Here is a 20,272-nt window from a genome sequence, read left to right as displayed (position 1 = left end):
TTTTGGGATGCCACAAAAGAAAGAGATGGCTGTGGCACAACAACCCTATGGTGTATGAGAACATATGCAGCCTGCTTTCTGCCCCCATGGCTCCTCCTGCGTCCTAGTGTTTCTTGTGCCCCACCTGGCACACTTTATGTCGGAGGATGGTGATGACGTTATCATTTTGCCCCCCCCTGGAAAAATTTCTGCGGACGCCCATGGCCTCGCCCCTCCTCACACGGTTACATTGTTCTGCAAGTTGGCAGGTATGAAACTGCACCACAGCTCAGTCCTGCTGTACTAAGTGTTTTAGGGATATGAAGGAGGTGTGCAGTCCCACTGTAAGGCAGAACCGGCAGCACGGCAAATTCAGCGACAATTTTCATTCTTGGGCTCTTTTTTCCTCTAAGAACCCCCGTGAGTGTTTGTATGAAATTTAGAGCTCAAAAGGTGGGAGGTCACTATACCGTGATCAAAATTTCAACCTACAAATATACTCTCTGTGTAAACTTACTCTGCCTATGTAGTAATAGTCCATACAGTGGATGTGATATTTTTGTATGTCGATACTTCATTTTTGGTATTGTGACCTCCAGCCCTCCGAAAACAAGTTATTTGTTCTTTGGGGGCCCAGTCAGTGTTAAGGCCACTGTAATTATGTAGTAAGAGAAGACCAAATTATGCAGCTGCGTTGATGATATTATGGGGCAGAAAAGGGAAATTATGTGGCATAATGCAGCCCATTTTGTGGTGCTATTGCTTCATTATTTTTGTAGTTTTTACCCACCTTAACATAATTATGTACAAAACGCTGTGCCTGCAGAATTTGATCATTCCTCTGGCCCTGGTGTCAACGAACATAAACCAAAAAGTCTGCTGTGCTTAAAACTCTCCCATCAGCTAGGCGTGTCCCAAAATCCCCTAACTGTATTGTAATTTTTGTGTTGCCATTGGCAGCAGCGCACATGGGTGGAATCTGTATCACTGCTGCACTCTCGGGCAGACGTCATCGTTTTTTACCCAGGAGTACAAACGAACCTAACCAGCTGCTTCTGCTTAGCCATTCCAGATGTTTTCGATTTCTTAGATCGTCTCTCCGTTATTCATTTCGGGATTTAATAGTTTTAAGAGCCTGGAGCACAAACACATTTTTGGGCCGAGCATAACATCAGTAACATTAATAATTGTAGAAAAAAATCGGACCCTGATATATAACTTAAAGGTTAGCACTAACGTATTTTCCATTTCGTAGTTGGAAAAATTGATGTCAAATTCTGAGCAGTTATTTCTGGAAGGAGTTTGGAGTCCTGTTTTGCATCTATATGATTATCGTGATAATCCTGATCATTTCCTCTGATGCTTTTGACATGTTGTGATTAATTTTCTTTGATATCCATCCCCTCAATGTACACTTAGACCTTTATTCAGAGGTGGCTGGGAACACTTCCATTAATTACTGAAACCACATGTACTACTAATTCCAGGAATACTGTGGTATCCCAAGTAGAACTGTAAGTGGTTTATTAGAATCGTAGAATTACTGCAGACATCGGCGTTACCGCACCTTATCCCTATTGTAATTTGGGCGGTTTCTGACCAGGGAACTTGCACCAGTTTTCAGTTGATGTAATGTCTTGTGTAAAACACCAGGATTTGGGGTATTCGTTCATATCTGGTGAATTCCGATTTCGCCGGTAATTCAGTTACCATCAGAAAATCAAAGAGTGGGGTATAATGGGGATTAATTACGTGCAGTCTAGTCATCGCAATGGGAAACCTGAAGTAATCAAGCACATTATTCCAGTAAAAGGGAACTATTATAATGCCAACCACCAATTACACCTGGAGTACCCGTCAGTCCCTAAATATTGTAAAATTTTACACACCGTGTACCACAACACAAATATGTAAACATTTGTACAACATTGAAAATTGTTCTCTTGTCTCTCCTGAACACTTTCCACTAAAGGTGTCTAAATAAAAGTCCATTGCAAAGTCCGCCTAAGAGGTAGTCATTCTGACCAGGAGAATATGTATCAAAATCTCCATTTGCGATTCTCAAATAGCGATTTTTTGAGAATCGCTATTTGAGAATTGCAAAACGGGATGTATCTAAAAATTCGCACAAATTTTGCGAATTCTTAAAATTCCTTAATTGCGATTAGCAAATTGCGAAATCGCAATTAAGGAATACCTTCCCATTCATTCCTATGGGCCAGGAGGCCCATAGCAATGAATGGGAAGTCTTTCTCAAATTGCGAATCGCAATTTGCTAATCGCAAATTGAGAATAATTTCAAAGGTGCAAGGGTGTCATGATGACACCCTGATGCACCCCTGAAATTAGCATGTGTGCGCATATGGTGCACATACATGCCCTAAGGCCATGTATGTGCGCCACATGGCACTTTGAGAAATGCCAAAAAGTGCATTTTTCAAAGAAATCGCAAATTACCACCTACTTGAAGTTGGTGGTAATTTGCGATTTCTTAAGGAGAAATCGCACACCTTGGGTGCGTGTTACATAGCATTTAAGGAATCGCAATGTGCGATTTCTTAAATGCTTACGCAAAATTAAGAAATCGCTAAATTAGCGATTCCTTAAGAATGCGAGGCTGAAATGCCTCATACATCTCATTTTGCAATTTTGTATTCACAAACGCTGTTTTTATGCGATTCGCAGCGTTTGCGAATACAAAATCGTTTGATACATATGCCCCATAATCACCAAAGGGGGGATTGATGGAGCGGGTAGTACAAAAGTTTGTATACCCCCCCCCATTCTGCATGTTTATATTAATCTGAATAATCAACTAATAGTAATCTTATTAATTTGTTTGAAGTGAAAGACTTACCAACTATATTAACAAAAGAATTACACGTGGGAATTGCACTTTGCATGGCTAAACTAATTGTAAACTAACATATGTACGCATACTAGTAGTAGAAAATTAGAATATTGCATGATATATGTTGCTTTTGTGATGTAATTTTGAGTTGTGCTTTATTGAGTGAGTATAAACGCTTTGAAGTAATCAAGCACATTATTCCAGTAAAAGGGAACTATTATAATGCCAACCACCAATTACACCTGGAGTACCCGTCAGTCCCTAAATATTGTAAAATTTTACACACCGTGTACCACAACACAAATATGTAAACATTTGTACAACGTTGAAAATTGTTCTCTTGTCTCTCCTGAACACTTTCCACTAAAGGTGTCTAAATAAAAGTCCATTGCAAAGTCCGCCTAAGAGGTAGTCATTCTGACCAGGAGAATACAGAAAACACTTCCTTAGTGTCTTTACACTTTGTCATCCCAATACATTGGTGCAGCTTGATTCATTTGTTGGAGACTCCTCTACAGAAAAAAGTCGACCCGTTTCGGTCGTGACAGTTTATGGCCTGCTCAGGACAGTAATGAAAGAGAAGAAGACATCTGCCTATAGGAAAACATAAAATAAATAAGTATGTACAGCAGCTGTTAACAGGGACATATCTGGCATTTTAGTTCCGACCGAGCCAGTACGATGCACAATTCGGAAAGCCGGATCGAGTCGGAGCCTTCGACACGTAAATGCACCTGGAAGCGGACTTCGGGGGTCCATGACAAATGGACTAATTCTATCACAGTTAAAGGGGGGAGGGGAGGACCTCCAGAGAAAGGAAAATCTAATCAAAAGTTGCCACGTTCCAGCCAAGAAAATGTGCCATGCACTTAATGTGTGCTGTCTACAAAAAGGAATCAGACTATATTCAAGACTATGGAAAGAGTGTTCAGGAATTTCCCACGAACAGCATGCACAAAAGATAGTAATGTTGCCAAGAGATATATGGAAAAAGATGGTTAAAAAATGCCTCAAATTCTAGGAGCACTGCAGAGTAAACCGCGAATAAACCACCTGATTAAATGCACATGGCAAAAAGTACGTTTCAGAACACAACGTATTGCATGCACGAGTAATAGTTTGCATTTATTTATTGTGTGGAGAATAATCCTGACAGTGTGCTAGTTTCACTGTAAAATATTTAGTCCTCTATAAAATCGATATGGTAAATTTCTTATTAGTATGAGACTTGGTTTGGTGGTAATTTAACATGGTCGTCTCATAACACAGGCCGATCATGTGACAAGCGGGCCTAGTTTTCCGGCGTACTTTTTGCCACAGGCATTCAATCCGGCAGTTTACTCGCCAGAATACTTCTTTCTGAATTGTAGGTCTTTAATGGGATCTCGCCCCATCTGATCAAAGCGTCAGCTCGAGATACTCAATGTATCATAGGTGAGTTGTTATCCTTTTGAGACTTTGGTTTGATTAATTTATGTATAGTGTACTCTTCTTGATGTTGTACTGCCTGTGGTGTGGAAAGGAATAACGATGGTAAACGTTCTGTGATGTATGACTGCCTTTCGACTTTGGTTTTCACTGTGTGGCTGGTAAATATTATGCAAAGATTCTCTTTTCCAGTTCACACCGGCCTGCCTTAGGAGTCTTGCAGTGGTAAGCTTTTGGCTGCACTGCTTTGGGACTGACCCAATACCCAGAGTCACTTGGGTGTTTCACTTGGTGAATGTTCAATCCGATGTCTTTGCACTTTGTATTGATCTGCGGGGCTCCGAGGATTTGAAGGCATTTTTTCCATATATCTCTTGGCACTATTACTGTCATTTGTGCATGCGGTTCATGGGAAATTTCCTGAACACTCTATCCGTAGTCTTGATTATGGTCTGACTCTTTTTTTCTAGATAATGCATGTTAAGTGCGTAGCACATTATCCTGGTTGGCACTTGGCAACTTCTGATTATTTTTTTTCCTTTTTCGGGTGGTCACCCCCACCCCCCTTTAATTAAGATAGAATTAGTTCATTTGCCATGGATCATTACAAAGACTATAAGGCAGGATATGTTTCTATTAGCAGCTATACATTGTATTTGTTTTATGTTTTCCTACAGGTAGATGTCTTCTTGTCTTTCATTTCTGTCCTGAGGAGGCCATAAACTGTCCCAACCGAAACGCCTCAACTATTTTCAGTAGAGGAGTCTCCGACAAATGAATTAAGCTGCACCAATTTATTGGGATGACAAAGAGCAAAGACACTAAGGAAGTGTTTTCTGTATTCTCTTGGTGAGGTTGACTACCTTTTAGATGGACTTTCCAATGGACTTTCTAGACATCTGTTGTGGAAATTGTTCAGGAGAGACAAGAGAACAGTTTTTAGTTTTTAATGTTGTACAAATTTGTATATATTTGTCTTGTGGTTTATGTTGTGTAAAATTGTGCATATATATATGTATTTTAGGACTGCCGGTTCCTCTAGATATAATTGATGGTTGGCATTATAATAGTTTCCATTGATTGAATAATGTGCTTGGTTAAATCAGGTTTTCAATGAGGATCTGGTGTCCTATTATGACGATTAGACTGCACATAATTAATCCCCAATACATACTTCTCGTTCATTGTTTGATTGTTCAAGCCCAGGTTATCTGAGGTTATATGGGCAAAGCCCTCCTTCTTTTGTCTGATAATTCTGTTACCAGAAGAAGTGGGAATCAGGGTGATTTGGTAATGAGGGCCTTAATTTTCCTAGAGAAGATTTAGGGAGGTGGTGGTAAAGTTACTCTTTATGTGACCAGTAGCATATAAATCGAACAACAGTGGACACTGGGGAAGGTTCATCCCATCTATTTTCCCACATATGAGACGAGACTCCACTAGTAAAAGGTAAGTACAAAATTACCTAGTCCCATTTTACATTTGTTACTACAAATAGGTAAGTGTCACTATAGCACAGGGCAAACATAATTCCCTTTCCACTGTTCCTAACATTGTGTGTTTCCCCATGCCCCCGGTAATGAAGGCGCATTCCATCAGCCCAATTACATTTTCCTCATATGTTCAGCCACCACCGTGTGGTGAGAGTTTCCGGGCATTCAGTCAACTTTTTTTTTTTAAACCAAAAAAGAGATGCCATTGCCATTTTTGCCAAATCTCCTTTATTTTTTCTTTGAACTACTGCCAGCCATTTATGTCCACAAATGTTTAGCGAGATGAGCACCCTCAAGTCAATAAAGTCAGATGGATGGTTGAATCCATAGGCTGTGGGTAGCGTTTTAATACTTTAGATTGCAAGCAGAACATTACTGTGTTGCATCCCACGTCTAAATGCCTTTTTTGTAACGCTCAGGTTGCGCTAATCTCCCCTTCTGCGTATAATTTTTTTTCAAAACAAATTTTATTTGTGCCCACATCCACATACGGCCTATCCGGCCAAGGTCACTGGGGCATGCAACATCATATACAAATGCAGCCGTAGAGCCAACATCAATACTTTCAAAGACCAAAAATAAATGAAAAAATAAGCTAATGTTCCATAATACATCATTGTGTGCTATGTCCTCGCTATCTCCCCAGCGTTCACCCACCGCACCTCAATGTCCCAAACGCTGTTAAACCATGTGATATTACACACCCCAACATCGCTATTGACCCTCATTCTCTATACCATTTGCCTATTTCCGGTGCTTATTGGAGCTCCCACCAAGAATGAACAATTCCTGTCAGAATGACTTCTGTCACTTGGCTGGTGATTGGTCAGAAGCTCCAGAGCAGGTGTTCCTGGCAGTGTTTCAATTAGCATTGTGTGGGTTATGTAACCTCAAGAGAGATCGATCAATTTATAGTGACTGCAATAATCATTGTTGTACCCAGAGCTCTTCCAAAAGCACAGACTATAAAGGAGTTTTTGGAAGTAAATGATACTGCGGAGACATCTAGGGGGCTTTTTATAGGACACATTGAAAGCATTAATTAGGGAAATCTAAAAGCACTTAAAGGGTCGGAAAATAAATATAAACTATTGGGTACCAGAATTGTTCTGAGGAAAGTGTCTCTACCAATAGGTCAACTGGACATTTTACCGGTGAACAAATAAAAATAAATTACTGCTGCCCCATAAAAGGATTATATATGAAAACAGCAACAGTGTTACTGCAAACAAACCTGAAGAAGCAGATCAGACAAATCTTCTGGTGTATCCGGGGACAAGATGGTGTAGAATACTTCAGGTATAGAGAAAAAGGAGGCACATTCTTGAGTTAAGAGGTTTCATAGGTTTATGGGAGTTCTCGGAGGATCAGGCTGTATTGTTCAGGGAGTGCGGTTCCAAAAACTCACAAAAGACCAGAGAGAGAGCGTTGGATCCATTACAGAGGTCAAGGTTAAACTAGCCATCATATCTTCCAAGTTCTTTGAGTCCCATAGTCGTTATGGGTTCACAGATGAATTCTATAAAGCCTTTGTGAACCACCTAACCTCCAGCGTTGGCAAAGATTTTCCAAAATATAGCGGAAAAGGGGGAAGTGACTGACTGATGAGGGACATCGTAGTCCTACCCAAACAATGTAGGTAAATTCCGGCATGCCCATTCTACGGACGGATTGCATTACTGAATATTGTATCAAGCTCTGTCTGACAATATTAGCCCTTAAACTCTCAAACGTCTCACCTCATGTGGTACATAAGGCGGACATTTGACATTAGGCAATCAGTTCACTTAGTTAAGAAATCCAGTAAGACAAAGATACCACTGGGACTTTTGTGAATGGATGTCGAAAGAGCAGTCAACGTAGTGCACGGATCCTTAAAATGCATGACGAGGGAGAAACATAAGATTTCACTCTTTGTCGGTGACATTCTGGTTTAACTCCGGGATATGCCGAGATCAGTACCTCAACTTTTGTAAGTCCTGAATGGGTTCGGGAAGGCCTTGGGGTACAAAGTCAAACCAGAAAAATCAGAATTGTTGTCATTAAATATGGAAACGACTGCATGTGACAATATGTGAGTTAGCACTGCACTCTACACCATTGCACACTACACGACTTTTCTCAAAGCCAGTTCACTCTACCTATCTACTCTGCACCAAATTACTGTGCCACTCTGCGCCCCTGCACTCTCTGCTACGCCACTCTACTCTAAACCACTGCTCTGTAAGCCAATTCACTCTACACCACTTTACCCAAAACCACTGTATCTATACCAACTGCTTTGCACCACAGTACGTCACTACACCATTGCGCTCTAGTTCATTGCACTCTACTCCACTCTTTTCTACTCTACGCCACTGCACTCTACACCACTGTACTCTGTGCCACTGCACTCTATACCCCTCTAATCTGCACCACTATACTCTACGTCAATGCACTCCACGCCACTCTACTATACACCACTGCACTCTACAAGAGTATAATCTCCAACACTGAACTCTTTGCCTCTCTACTTTATGCCACTCTACGCCACTAAACTCTAAGCCACAAAATTTTACGCAACTGCACTCTAAACCACTCTAATCTTCTGAGCACCACTGCACTTTACTCTATACCTCTGTACTCTACGCCACTTAACTCTACTCTAAAACAGTCTACTCTGCTACTGTAGTCTACGCCACTCTTTCACTCTGCACCACTTTACACCACTGCACTCTACACCACTTTACTCAAAACCAATACACTCTATGCCACTGCACTATTTGCCAATCTGCACTGCACCACTGCCCTGAATGCCACTCTACACCGTTGCACTCTGTCACTTTTGCTCTGTACCACTGTACGCCACTGCACACTAGGCCACTCTACTCTGTACCACTGCGCTTCTACAACACTCTACTCTGCAGCAGTGCACTTCTGCCACTGAACTCTAGTCTACTCTCTACTCTTCTCTGCGCAACTCTACGCCACTGCACTCTACTCTGCATCACTCTACGCCACTCTAATCTACTGTGCACCACTGCGCTCTATGCCACTTCACTCTATGCCTCTCTGCTCTATGGTGCACCACTCTACTCTATGCCAGTGAACTCTACTCAAGTTTACTTTGCACCACTGCACTCTACCCCACTCCATACCACTCCACAACACTGCAGTCTACGCCAATGCACTCTATGCCACTACTCTGTACCACTACCCTGCACCATTCCACTCTACACCACTTCACTCTATGCCACTTCAGTCTTCTCTGAAACAATCTACTTTACACCACTGCACTCAATGCCACTGAACTTTATGCCACTCTACTCCACTCTGTCCCACTGTAATCAATACTGCGCCATTCTAATGGAAGCCACTCTACGCCACTGCACTCTGCGCACTACTCTATGCCACTTTACTCCACCCGTCAACACTATACTCTACCCTGCACCACTCCACTTCACTCTACTCTGAGGCAATCTACTCTATGCCACTGCACTCTACGTTTGGCCACTCTATACCACTGCACTCTATGCTACGCCACTCTTCTCTAAACTGCTGCTCTGTATGCCAATTCACTCTACACCACTTTACTCAAAACCTCTGTACTGATGCCAACTACTTTGCACCATTGCACTTTACGCCACTATGCTCTATAACATTCTAATCTTTGCCACTGCAATCTACACCGCTGCAACATGCGTTACTCTACACCATTGCGCTCTAGTTCACTGCACTCTACGCCACTCTATTCTGCTCTGCACCACTGTACTCTACGTCACTGCTTTCTGCATCACTCTACTCTGCACCACTCTACACCATTGCACTCTACGAGACTGCACTCTGACATTGACTCCAAGGCGCTCTGCTCTGCATGTCTGCACTCTACATGACTGCAGTCTACACCTCTACCACACTCTTCACCACTGGGCCACTCTACTCTGTGCCAATACACCACTCTACTTTACATCACTCCACTCTATGCCACTGTACTTTACTCTGCATCACTCCACTCTCCTCTGTACCACTCCATTCTATGGAGCTTCACTTTACGACACACCATTCTGCAACACAGCTCTCTCCGCCACTGAACTCTGCCACTCTACTCTGCATCGTTTCACTTTGCACCACTGTACTGTACACTAATCCACTCTAATCTACTCTGCACCACTGCACTTTACAACACTCTACTGTATACCACTACACTCTCCGTCACTTCACTCTACTCTGAAAGTATCTACTCTCCGCCACTGCAGTTTACGTCACTCTCTTCCACTCTGTGCCAGTCTACTCTGCACCACTGCACACTACACCACCCAGTTTTATACCGCTGTACTCTATGCCACTGCACTCCACACCAATGTACTCTTTACCAATCTACTTTGCATCACTGCACTGTATGCCCCTGCACTCTACGCCGCTGCACTCTACACCATTGCACTCTACACAATGGCACTCTACAATAAAGCACTGTACGCCACTTTACTCTACGACACTCTTCTCTGCAGCACTGCACTCTTTGCCACTGAACTCTATGCCACTGCACTCTACTCTGCACCACTCTACGCCAGTGCACTCCACGCCACTCTAATCTATTGTGCACCTCTGCACTCTACACCACTCCAGTCTAGGCCACCTGACGCCACTTCATTCTGCAACACTGCACTCTACACCGCCACTCCATACCACTCCACTCTACCCTGCACCACTCCACTCTACACCACTTCACTCTACTATGAAACAATGTGCTCTAAGCAACTGCCCTCTATGCCACTCTCCTTCGCTCTGTGCCACTCCACGCCACTGCAATGAATGCTGTGCCACTCTACACCACTCTACTCTGCCACTGCGCTTTATTCTGCACCACTATACCCTGCACCACTCCACTCTAAAGCAATCTACTCTACGCCACTTTACTCTACTATGTACCACTGCAGTCTGTGCTGTGCCACTGTACTCTAAGCCACTGCACTCTACACCACTTTACTCAAGACCAATGCACCATAACCCACTGTACCTATGCCATCTACTATGCACCACTGAACTTTACGCCGCTATACTCTACAACATTCGACTCCATGCCACTGCACTCTATACCACTGAACGCTACGTCAGTCTAGACCACTGTACTCTCCACATCACTCTATTCTGCACCACTCTATTATACGCCATTGCACTCTAAAGTACTCTATCTGTAGGACTGCACTCTATGCCAATATACTGCACTCTACACAACTGCATCACTATACTCTATGCCAATGCACTCTACACTGCTCTACTCTGCATCACTCTACTCTTATGCCACTTCAATCTACGCCACTTTGCTCTGCAACACCACTCTCTCTGCCACTGAACTCTATGCCACTCTACTCTGCATCGCTCCACTCTAAGCTACTCTAATCTATTCTGCACCTCTGCACTCTACGACACTCTACTCCATACCAATTTACACTATTCCACTTCACTCTATTCTGAAACAATCTACTCTATGCCACTTCAGTCTACACCACTGTATTCCACTCTGCGCCACTGCACACTATACCACTCAATTTTATACCATTCAACTGTATATCACTGAACTCTAAACCAATGATCTCCACACCACTTTACTCAAAACCAATACACTCTCCCCACTGCCCTCTGTATACCAATCTCCTTTGCATCACCGAACTGTGCACCACTATACTCTACAACACTGCACTCTGCCACTCTACACCATTGCACTTTGTCACTTTACTCTGCACCACTATGCCACTGCACTCTACACCAAAACACTCTATACCACTCTACGCCACTGCACTTTAAGACTTTCTACAGTACTGCACTCTCTGCCACTGAACTCTATACCACTCTTCTCTGCGCCTCTTTACTCTATGCCACTGCACTCTACTCTGCACCGCTCTACTGCACTTTACACCAATGCACTCCTCACCACTCTGATTTACTGTGCACCACTGCACACTGACACTGCACTCTACACCACTCAAGTCTAGTCCACTCTACTCTGCTCCACACCACTGCACTCCATGCTAATGCACTGTATACCACTACTCTATGACTCCACTCTACCCTGCTCCACTCCACTCTACCCTGCACCACTTCACTCTGCAACAATCTACTCTACGCCATTTTATTCTACTCCACTCTATGCCATTGCAGTCTAGGCTATCCTACTGTACTCTAAACCACTGCACTCTACGCCAATGCACTCTACATCACTTTACTCAAAGGCAATGCACCCTATGCCACTGCATCTAGGCCAACTACTTTGCACCGCTGCACTTTACAGCACTATACTCTACAACATTGCACTGTATGCTACTGCACGCTGCTTCACTCTACACCACTGCACTCTGTTACTGCACTCTATCCCACTCTATCCTGCTCTGCACCACTCTATTCTACCTCACTGCTCTCTGTACCTCTCTACTCTGCACCACTCTACTCTGCACCACTCTACTCTGCACCACTCTACAACCCTGAACTATACGGCGCAGTACTCTGACACTCTACTCTGCATGACTGCACTCTATACCACTGCACTCTACTCTATGCCACTCTCCTGCACTCTACACCACTGCACTGTATGCCACTGTACGCCACTGCACTTTACGCAACTTCACTCTACGTCACTGCACTCTCTGCACTCTACCCTGCACCACTCTACTCTATACCACTTCAATCTGCGCCACTCAACTCCGCGCCACTCTACTTCACTCTGTTCCACTCCATGCAACTGCAATCTAATCTGCACTGCTCTACTCTATGCCACTGCACTCTATGCTACTCTACGCCACTTTACTCAAAACCTATGCACTCTACGCCAATCTACTATGCACCCCTGTACTTTGTCACTTCACTCTAGTCCACTCTACGACACTCCACTTCACAAATACTCCACTATATGATGATCTACTCCATTAAACTCTGCTCCACTAACACTCTACTCCACTCTATGCCGCTCCACTCTGCAGCACTCTACTCTGTGCCATTCTACCACACTACTGCACTCTATGATGCTCTACTCAACTCCCTCTATGCCACTCCATACCACTTTAATCCACTGTATTCTATGGCACACTACTCCACTCTACTCTATGCCACCCCACTCTATGACAATCTACTCCACTGTATGCCACGCTACTCTATAACACTCTTCTGCACTCTACGCAACACCCTCTCCGCCACTCTTGTTAATAGTGTGACTCTAGAAGAGTAGGACCTATGCAGTATGTGCAATTGCCCTTACAAAATCCTGCACGAATTGTGACTTCTTATGGGAATCTCAGTGCCTCCCCCAACTCATCCAACTCGCTATGGTCTTCCTCCCAGCCTGCCTTCATTTGAGTAATGGATCCGGGGAATTGTTCATTATTTTCCTATATGTGATGGAAATGGCTTGTTTCAAAAAGGGCTCACCGAGTAATCTTTCCTCTAATGGAGAGGGTTCATCTATAATTGCAGCACCATCAATTTGTGCTTGCAGCACATGTCTGACCTGCAAATATCTAAAGGCCTCTGTACTTGCTAACACATATTCCGACAGTAGAGAATCCCGTGGTTTGGGGCTCCTTTCCTTCATATATCTCCGAGGGTGCTGATTCCAATTGTATCCCACTTAGCAAAGTGAGTGAGCTTTCTTCCTTCTATCAGGGTGTCGCTGTTCCAAAGAGGGGAGAGAGTTCTCGGTGTTTGTTTTTTGTCCCACTCCAGGTTTTTAGTAAGCTACATTCCAGGTGACTACTAGTACTTAAGTGTGGGTTGGGAGGCTTCTTGCAAACTTCCAGCTATACAAGACCGCTGGATATACCTTCTTCTTCATAGCCTTCCGGTCAGCTCTCAATGATGCCTCCTCCTGGGGAACAAATGCCCATTGATTAATCACAATAAGTTATGAGGCCAGTAATACTTCTAGATGTCCACGAGGGCAATGCCTTCATCATAGACCTTCCTCATAAGCTTGATGAGGGCAGTCCATGCCAGGCCACCTTGCCGATGGCAACTGGTATGCAATTTAAAGCAATTTACCAATTTCAGGGTCTTGAGCAGCGAAATAAGCCTATAGGAATCCCTAGGTATTTTGACATCTTGTAAAATCATCATTATTGTGCCATAAGTAGGTCACTGGGCAGAACCCATTTTTGTGGTCAGTTTGGAGCCCTTTGTGCTTCGGGGTTACTGAGGCCGTTATCCACTGTGACACCTCAAAGTTTGTGTGCTTTCATTGAGTCTTTTACTGCACATGTGTAATTCGAGATACTGTCACGATAATTTACCGATACCACGATAATGTATTTTGAATTGATATTGTGGTCTATTTGTTCTGTGTTTTTTTTGATGTTTGTGAACCTTAACAGTTACCACCGATACAAAGTAACCCTTGTTTAGGCCAGAACATTGTTAATACTTTATCCATAAGTGACCATGAACATTAGTTGTTTGTGAACATTACCTTTTCGGACTATTAGTCCCATACTCCGATGTGTAAGTTACATGCTCATGTTCTACATGGATATCTGAGCTTAATCAACATTATTTAGTATGCCTAGCCAATGACCTAGCCGTCATTATGTGAAATGGTGTCCAACATCTGTTTAACTACTGCCTAGTAATCACTTGAGATTACTGTTTTCATTGTAAGATTGCCTGTTAATTGTATTTGACATTGGTGTATTATTTTGTAGGGTTTCCTGTTTATTTGAGTTACAGTGGGTATTTTCCAAAACTTTCACAATTTCTGAAAACAATGTGGCTATCAATATTTAAACATTTTTGGTGCAATAAAAAATACTTTTCACTCGGTGTTGGATCTGCCCCTTTTTGCAGGGTCACTTCCAAACTTTTTGCCTTCCTCCTCCTGCTTTTTGCTGAAATTTGTTTTGTTGGCTTTAGGACTGCTAACAAGTGCTAATGTGCTTGTGGTAAATCATAGTAATAACCAAATTGGCATATTTAATTTACTTGTAAAATCCCCTGTAAAGTGGCTGTAGATGTGTCCAAGGCCTGTGAATTAAATTCTACTAGTGGGCCTGTAGCACCGGTTGTGCAATCCACTTAAGTAGCTTTATAACATGGCTCAGGCCTGCCATCGCAGTGCCAGTGTGTGCGGTTTTAGGCTGCCATTTCGACCTGGTAAAAACATCCTTTTGTTTGGGCCAAACCTTCCTTTTTAAAACATACAAGTCACCCTTAGGGTAGGTCCTGGACAGCTCAAGGGCAGGGTGCAGAGTCTTTAAAAAGTTGGACAAATATTGTTAAGTTTTACATGGTAGTGAAAAACTTTTAAATTTGTTTTTCACTACTTCAAGGACTAAATCTTCCATAGGATACCATTGGATTTACCTTAGAACATCGTATAAGTGTAATTTCCAAATGGAAAGAGATAACCAGTTCATGTTTGGTATCTCTGGAATCAAGATTTTAAATCCTAAATTAGGGTGAAGTCAGATTTTAAATTGTAATTCTGATAATGTCACGTATTCCTCCTAGACAGCCGAAAACAATGAGAGCTTAGGTGTGACTGGGTGGACCAACACTCGCAGGATGGAGGGAGTAGCTGGGCGCAGCCTCACTAACACTGTATAGGCTGTGTCTCCGCACAAAGGGCTGCATTACCTCTGTAGTGAATCTGGAGCCGGGGACCAGAAGGCAGGGTATCTGTGCACATCAAAGGCATACCTCCAGAAGCTTCTCCAAACTTCAAAGGCACAACTCTTAATAAAAGAAGAGCCCCAGACACCAACCCTTCAGTACACTAATTGACCTGTGGCTAATCTGCCAGGAACAAGGACTGCTGTGCTGCTGAAGGGCTGCTACTCTGCTGCGCTGCACTCTGCAAGATTCCTGATTTGCTGTGCTGAACTGCTGCATCCTGCCTGGATGAGAGGGACTGGGCCTGCATCTCTTGAACACAGAACTCAGAATGACTCCAAGGTCTAGTTTGCTGGCCTTCTGATCTGAAGCCTCAGTGACATTAATGGCTACCAACAATCTTGCATCTGCACCTGGACTCTGCCATCTGTGAGTCAGTCTTAGCAGGTGGTGCCACCCCAGTCTGGAATCCTTGGAAGTGGGCTTCAGGTTCTTTATCAGCCTCTTTGGATACAGTGGAACTGGTGCATCCCCTCTGCTGTGCGGCACATCCCCAAGCTGACTCCACGTACTCTCCACTGTTCCATGGATTAGACCCATCAGAATGACCCTCATCGCTCCCACAATGCCTTTAGAACCGCCCTTGCACAATGCATCCTCAATGCAGGCTCTAGCATTGCTCGTTGACGAAAGCCCCGACAAAGACGGACTTTGCATCGCAGCTCCTCGGAACTGAGGCATCGCCCGACTACCCAGCGCATCTTCAACACCAGACTTATCTCTGCAAGCCTAATTGACAAGATCCTCAATGGCAGTGAAGGCACTCGGATTGCAGCCTCGCCACATCTTGGAACCGATACATTGCTTCGGATTCACAATGCATTTTTGACCTGGATCCTACAACGCTCCGCAAACCAGGATTGAATGTGCTTTGTTCAGCAGACCTAACTGGGTTGCACTCCATTCCGGTTGGCCTGAACTTGTGACTTAGTCCAGGTCCAGCGCGATCAGTATCCCCATTGGGTGCTTTATGCCTTTTGCCGCAATTTTTATGTAAAACTTTAAAATTAAATATCTCCATTTACACTACCTAGATTTTTGTTGTTTTATTTATAAAATTAAGCTCTATTTTTTCTAACCTGGTGTGGGACCTCTCTGTGTGGTGTTTTTATTGTTTGAAGTGTTGCACAAAGACTCTATACATTAACTTTAAGTTAAGCCTGACTGCTCTGTGCCAATCTTCCAAGGGGTTGAGCACAGGTTAATTTGGGGTTTGCTTGTGCCTTGGATTATGGTTGTTACTTGACCAGAGCTCACACCCCAGTCAACCAGTAACCCAATTTCTAACACTCTGTATACTCAAAGGTAGCCCAGAGTTCATGATAGGCCCTCAAGCTGAGTAAAGCCTTAAGAGGGTCTGGATGACCTCCTGTCTAAAGACTGACTCCCCTTTACTGCGGTGATGTGCCCAAATACGTGGCCTTATTTGCACCGCCTGATCTCTCTTCACATTTACAGCAAATCTTTTTGCAGTTTTCCATTTTTTTTAGCTACACAGCAATAAGAGGTGTGCACTATTTATTCTTTTGTTTTTAAATTGTGCAGGGGTAGGATTATTGGACAAGGTATCTGTAAATGCATTTGTGTGTTTCAGATTTGGCTGAAGGTTATGTGTCTGCTCCGGAGGAGCTTCTTTCTCAGCACCAACAATGGCCCTGATAAAATAAAGAATGTGAGAGCAGGTGACTGTGGATGAAGGTGATAAATTACAATAAGGTTAACAACAAGCTGCTTTCTGCACTTTACTTGAATTATGTAACTGTGGGTGGGGGCAATTTTAAAGGTTTACTGCTCACGCTAGCCACCTAAAGATCTATCTACATTAAACTCATTCCCTGATCGTTTCCAATTGTAAGATAAACCTCCAAGAGGTTCACACACTTGCTCTGTTTGCAAAAGTGGATAATATACCTTGCAAGCATAGCCAAATATTCAGCATGTCAGTTCATGGCTTGGCAGGACCTCTTCCTAAAAATCAGGCTCTATCCACCTCAATGTTACGTTATTTCCACTCATCCTCCCCTCTTATGAATATGTGACCCTCCACTGCAAATGTTACGATGAGGAAGAGGATGCTGAAGTCTATGTTAACAGAACTCAGCAGGCTCCTGAAGGTGTAGCGTGGCCTCTGCTACAGGTGAAAATAAATTATGTAGCGTCCCCGCTCCACTTGCATGCATTTCCGATCCATCCAGCTAACCACCATCCCTCGAGGGCTCTGGTCATGCCATCATGCTGTCACTGCCTCTTCTGCCACCTTACTCAGTCAAATGGGAGCCCATAGATATTATTACACAACCTAGGTTCGACATATCCACTTTTTGTTATTGTGATTACTGTGTTTCAGTATACCTTGACTCACTCCACACAACTAACTTTAGTTATGTGCTGGACTGCTCACTCAGATTTACAGAGAGGTATGGGCGCATAAGTCAGACACACTTCAAGTTGAGGATTGAGTGTCTTGAGTGCTGATTGCTGGGGACCCTCAGCTTTCTGTCTTGAGCCAAGGGGCCCCTGTAAAAACGGACTCTGGTGAACCCCGGGACGGGAATTGGGAAAGACTCACGCTCTCTGGAACCTGGTATGGATTTGTCTTATGCGCTCACGTCTTGAAGAAAGTAAACAACAACATTTTATATGCACTGAACTACCTACAGTACTATGTATGATATACTTTTTTGGAGTTGGGTAGCATTCTGCAGCTATATGTGTATGTGAATACAAATGGTTTGCCTGCAACAATTAATATGAAATATTAGTCTACGTTCTAACTCTTCTGCTGTGTGATGTTATATGCATGCTCAACATAATCCCTCAACTACCTTGAATGATACTGAATGCTGTTTACAATACGTACAAAAAACATGCTCAAGTATGTGGTTCAACAACTTTTCAATAAATTGGAGATTGCCGTTCCCCAACCAAAAACCTATCTTTATTTCAGTAGAATCAGTCAATTATTAGTCATGAAATTATACAGCCTTTGACGAAACATCCAAGTTTACACTAACCCTGATGGCAGCGCTCCAACCACAGTCCGTTCCACTGAAAATATTCAGCTGATACAAAGAAGAGAATATTCCAAAGATGATCTTAGCACAATTCAGTCTTCAAACTAAGCTGTAGAAGAGCAGACAATAAATTGGAAGGCAAGGTTTTTCACAGGAGGTGCTGTGATATACTAGAGGTCAGAACTAACTGCCACATTCAAGTTCAGTTGTTCTAGTTTGGGATGTGATGCTCACTATGTGGATGCCATCTTGGCTTGGGAAAGATCTGCAAGACACTCAATCATTTGAACTTTCATCTTGGAAGCATAGAACGTACCTTAAATCTGCAGTCAATGGCAAATATGTGAAGTCAATATCCACAATGTATATGTTGTAAATGACGAAATATTAGCAGCCATAACTGTGTCTAATGCTTATGTTAATCAATATTGATGAGCTTTCGTGTCACATATTCTCCTACTCCGACCACAAGTAATGCATACAGTTTTGATGGTCCTGACCTAGTCCTTCAAAGGTCTATCATTCAGGATCTCTGAGATTTCTCACTTTGCATGCTTATGCTGACACAGGAGTAATGCAGATTAAGAACATGTTTACACTGTAGGAGGAAGGAGATGCCCTCTTACCTGGTGACCTATGCAGGGTCTACATTTCTATTTCAGATTTGCCTTGATAGCTCTGTGATGCCCTGCTTGTCAATTCAAACTCAATTCAAAAATCTTTATTCGACCTAGTGTAGGCCATATAAGAAAACCACAATACAATAATTCAAACAAATATAAAATACATGTAGATAAAAGAACAGCAGCCAGATATCAATATGAATCTGCAGTGTACATGGTCTAATCAATTAATGCAGTAAATTCATACACACATTCTAAAAACCTCTAGAAGGCTAAAATATAATCCATCTTAAAAATACAATAAAAGTTATAAGACTGAGCACAACCACTTGCGCTTGTCACACAGCTATGACTTTAGATTCAGTATTGGAGGGAAATTCTGTTCCAGTTGCAAAGGGTCAATGTGAGGAATATTGGAGACAATGAAGGGAGTATAATGCTTGCTCATTACTCTAGGGATACTATTGAATTTAAGACACTTGACAGAGTTTTCTTGTTTTTTCACAGGGAAGTCTGACCTTCACCAATGAGTCTGACCTTCACCAATAAAGGATAAGTCCGCACACTACAAGGCTCAAAGATTCATAATTACAGGTAAAAAATTGTTGTCCTCCTTACAGAACATAGATGAATTATTTGAACTGATGAAATACGTAGATCACGGTCACAAATGATATATCTTTATAAACATGAAAACATTAGTTGCATTAAATAAAGAGGAACTCCAGTTGATGAGGGGCTGCTTCCATGTATCTGATGTTCACTGTAACATTACAACTGCACCTATAACTAGACGCTGTAAGCATTTGGCTTCCTGTACGGGATTATTCTCAAGAATGTGAATGCAGAGAGGCTTTTTAGAACTAAAACAGATAATACATAGAACTTCGGAGAGATGATTTTACAAAGGAGCAGCACTATATGAAGAAAGCCGCAACCTCTGGTGTAGATATTGGTAATGCTAGAGAGTTGTGGGGTGCACGAATCATTGCATGGAATTCAAAGTAGGTAAGCAGGGAGGGAGATAGAATAATTTGTCAACTGAACACTTCCATTCCTAGCCAAGCTTCGGAAGGTGTTGTAGTCCTCCGCCTTCAGCCCCACTTCCAGGATATCAGCGTGCTTGACAACAGCCAGTTGGGCCATAATCCTTGATCAAATCAGTTAGTGACATGTACTTGTTCGCAGGAGAGGATTCTCTTGCTATTATAATTCTCCTCTAATGGTTGGTCGTTTTTGACATTTCCAAGCAAC

The 20,272-nt window shown here is 42.9% G+C and overlaps 1 protein-coding gene across 4 annotated transcripts in view; it reads left to right on the top strand.

Annotated features, from left to right (window-relative positions):
- The window catches only part of PPP2R3A (protein phosphatase 2 regulatory subunit B''alpha), a 1,290,855-nt gene that overhangs the window by 597,539 nt on the left and 673,044 nt on the right, over positions 1-20,272 (top strand). For all 4 annotated transcript variants that reach the window (XM_085634350.1, XM_085634351.1, XM_085634354.1 and 1 more), the window contains one exon: positions 19,526-19,612. The gene's annotated coding sequence lies outside the window, so the exon portion shown is untranslated. The remainder of the gene's footprint in view (positions 1-19,525; positions 19,613-20,272) is intronic.

This window comes from Triturus cristatus, chromosome 11, assembly GCF_964204655.1.
Source record: "Triturus cristatus chromosome 11, aTriCri1.1, whole genome shotgun sequence".
Classification (NCBI taxonomy): Eukaryota; Metazoa; Chordata; class Amphibia; order Caudata; family Salamandridae; genus Triturus; species Triturus cristatus.
Note: the sequence above shows the minus strand (reverse complement) of the source record. Positions and strands in the feature narration are given on the sequence as shown.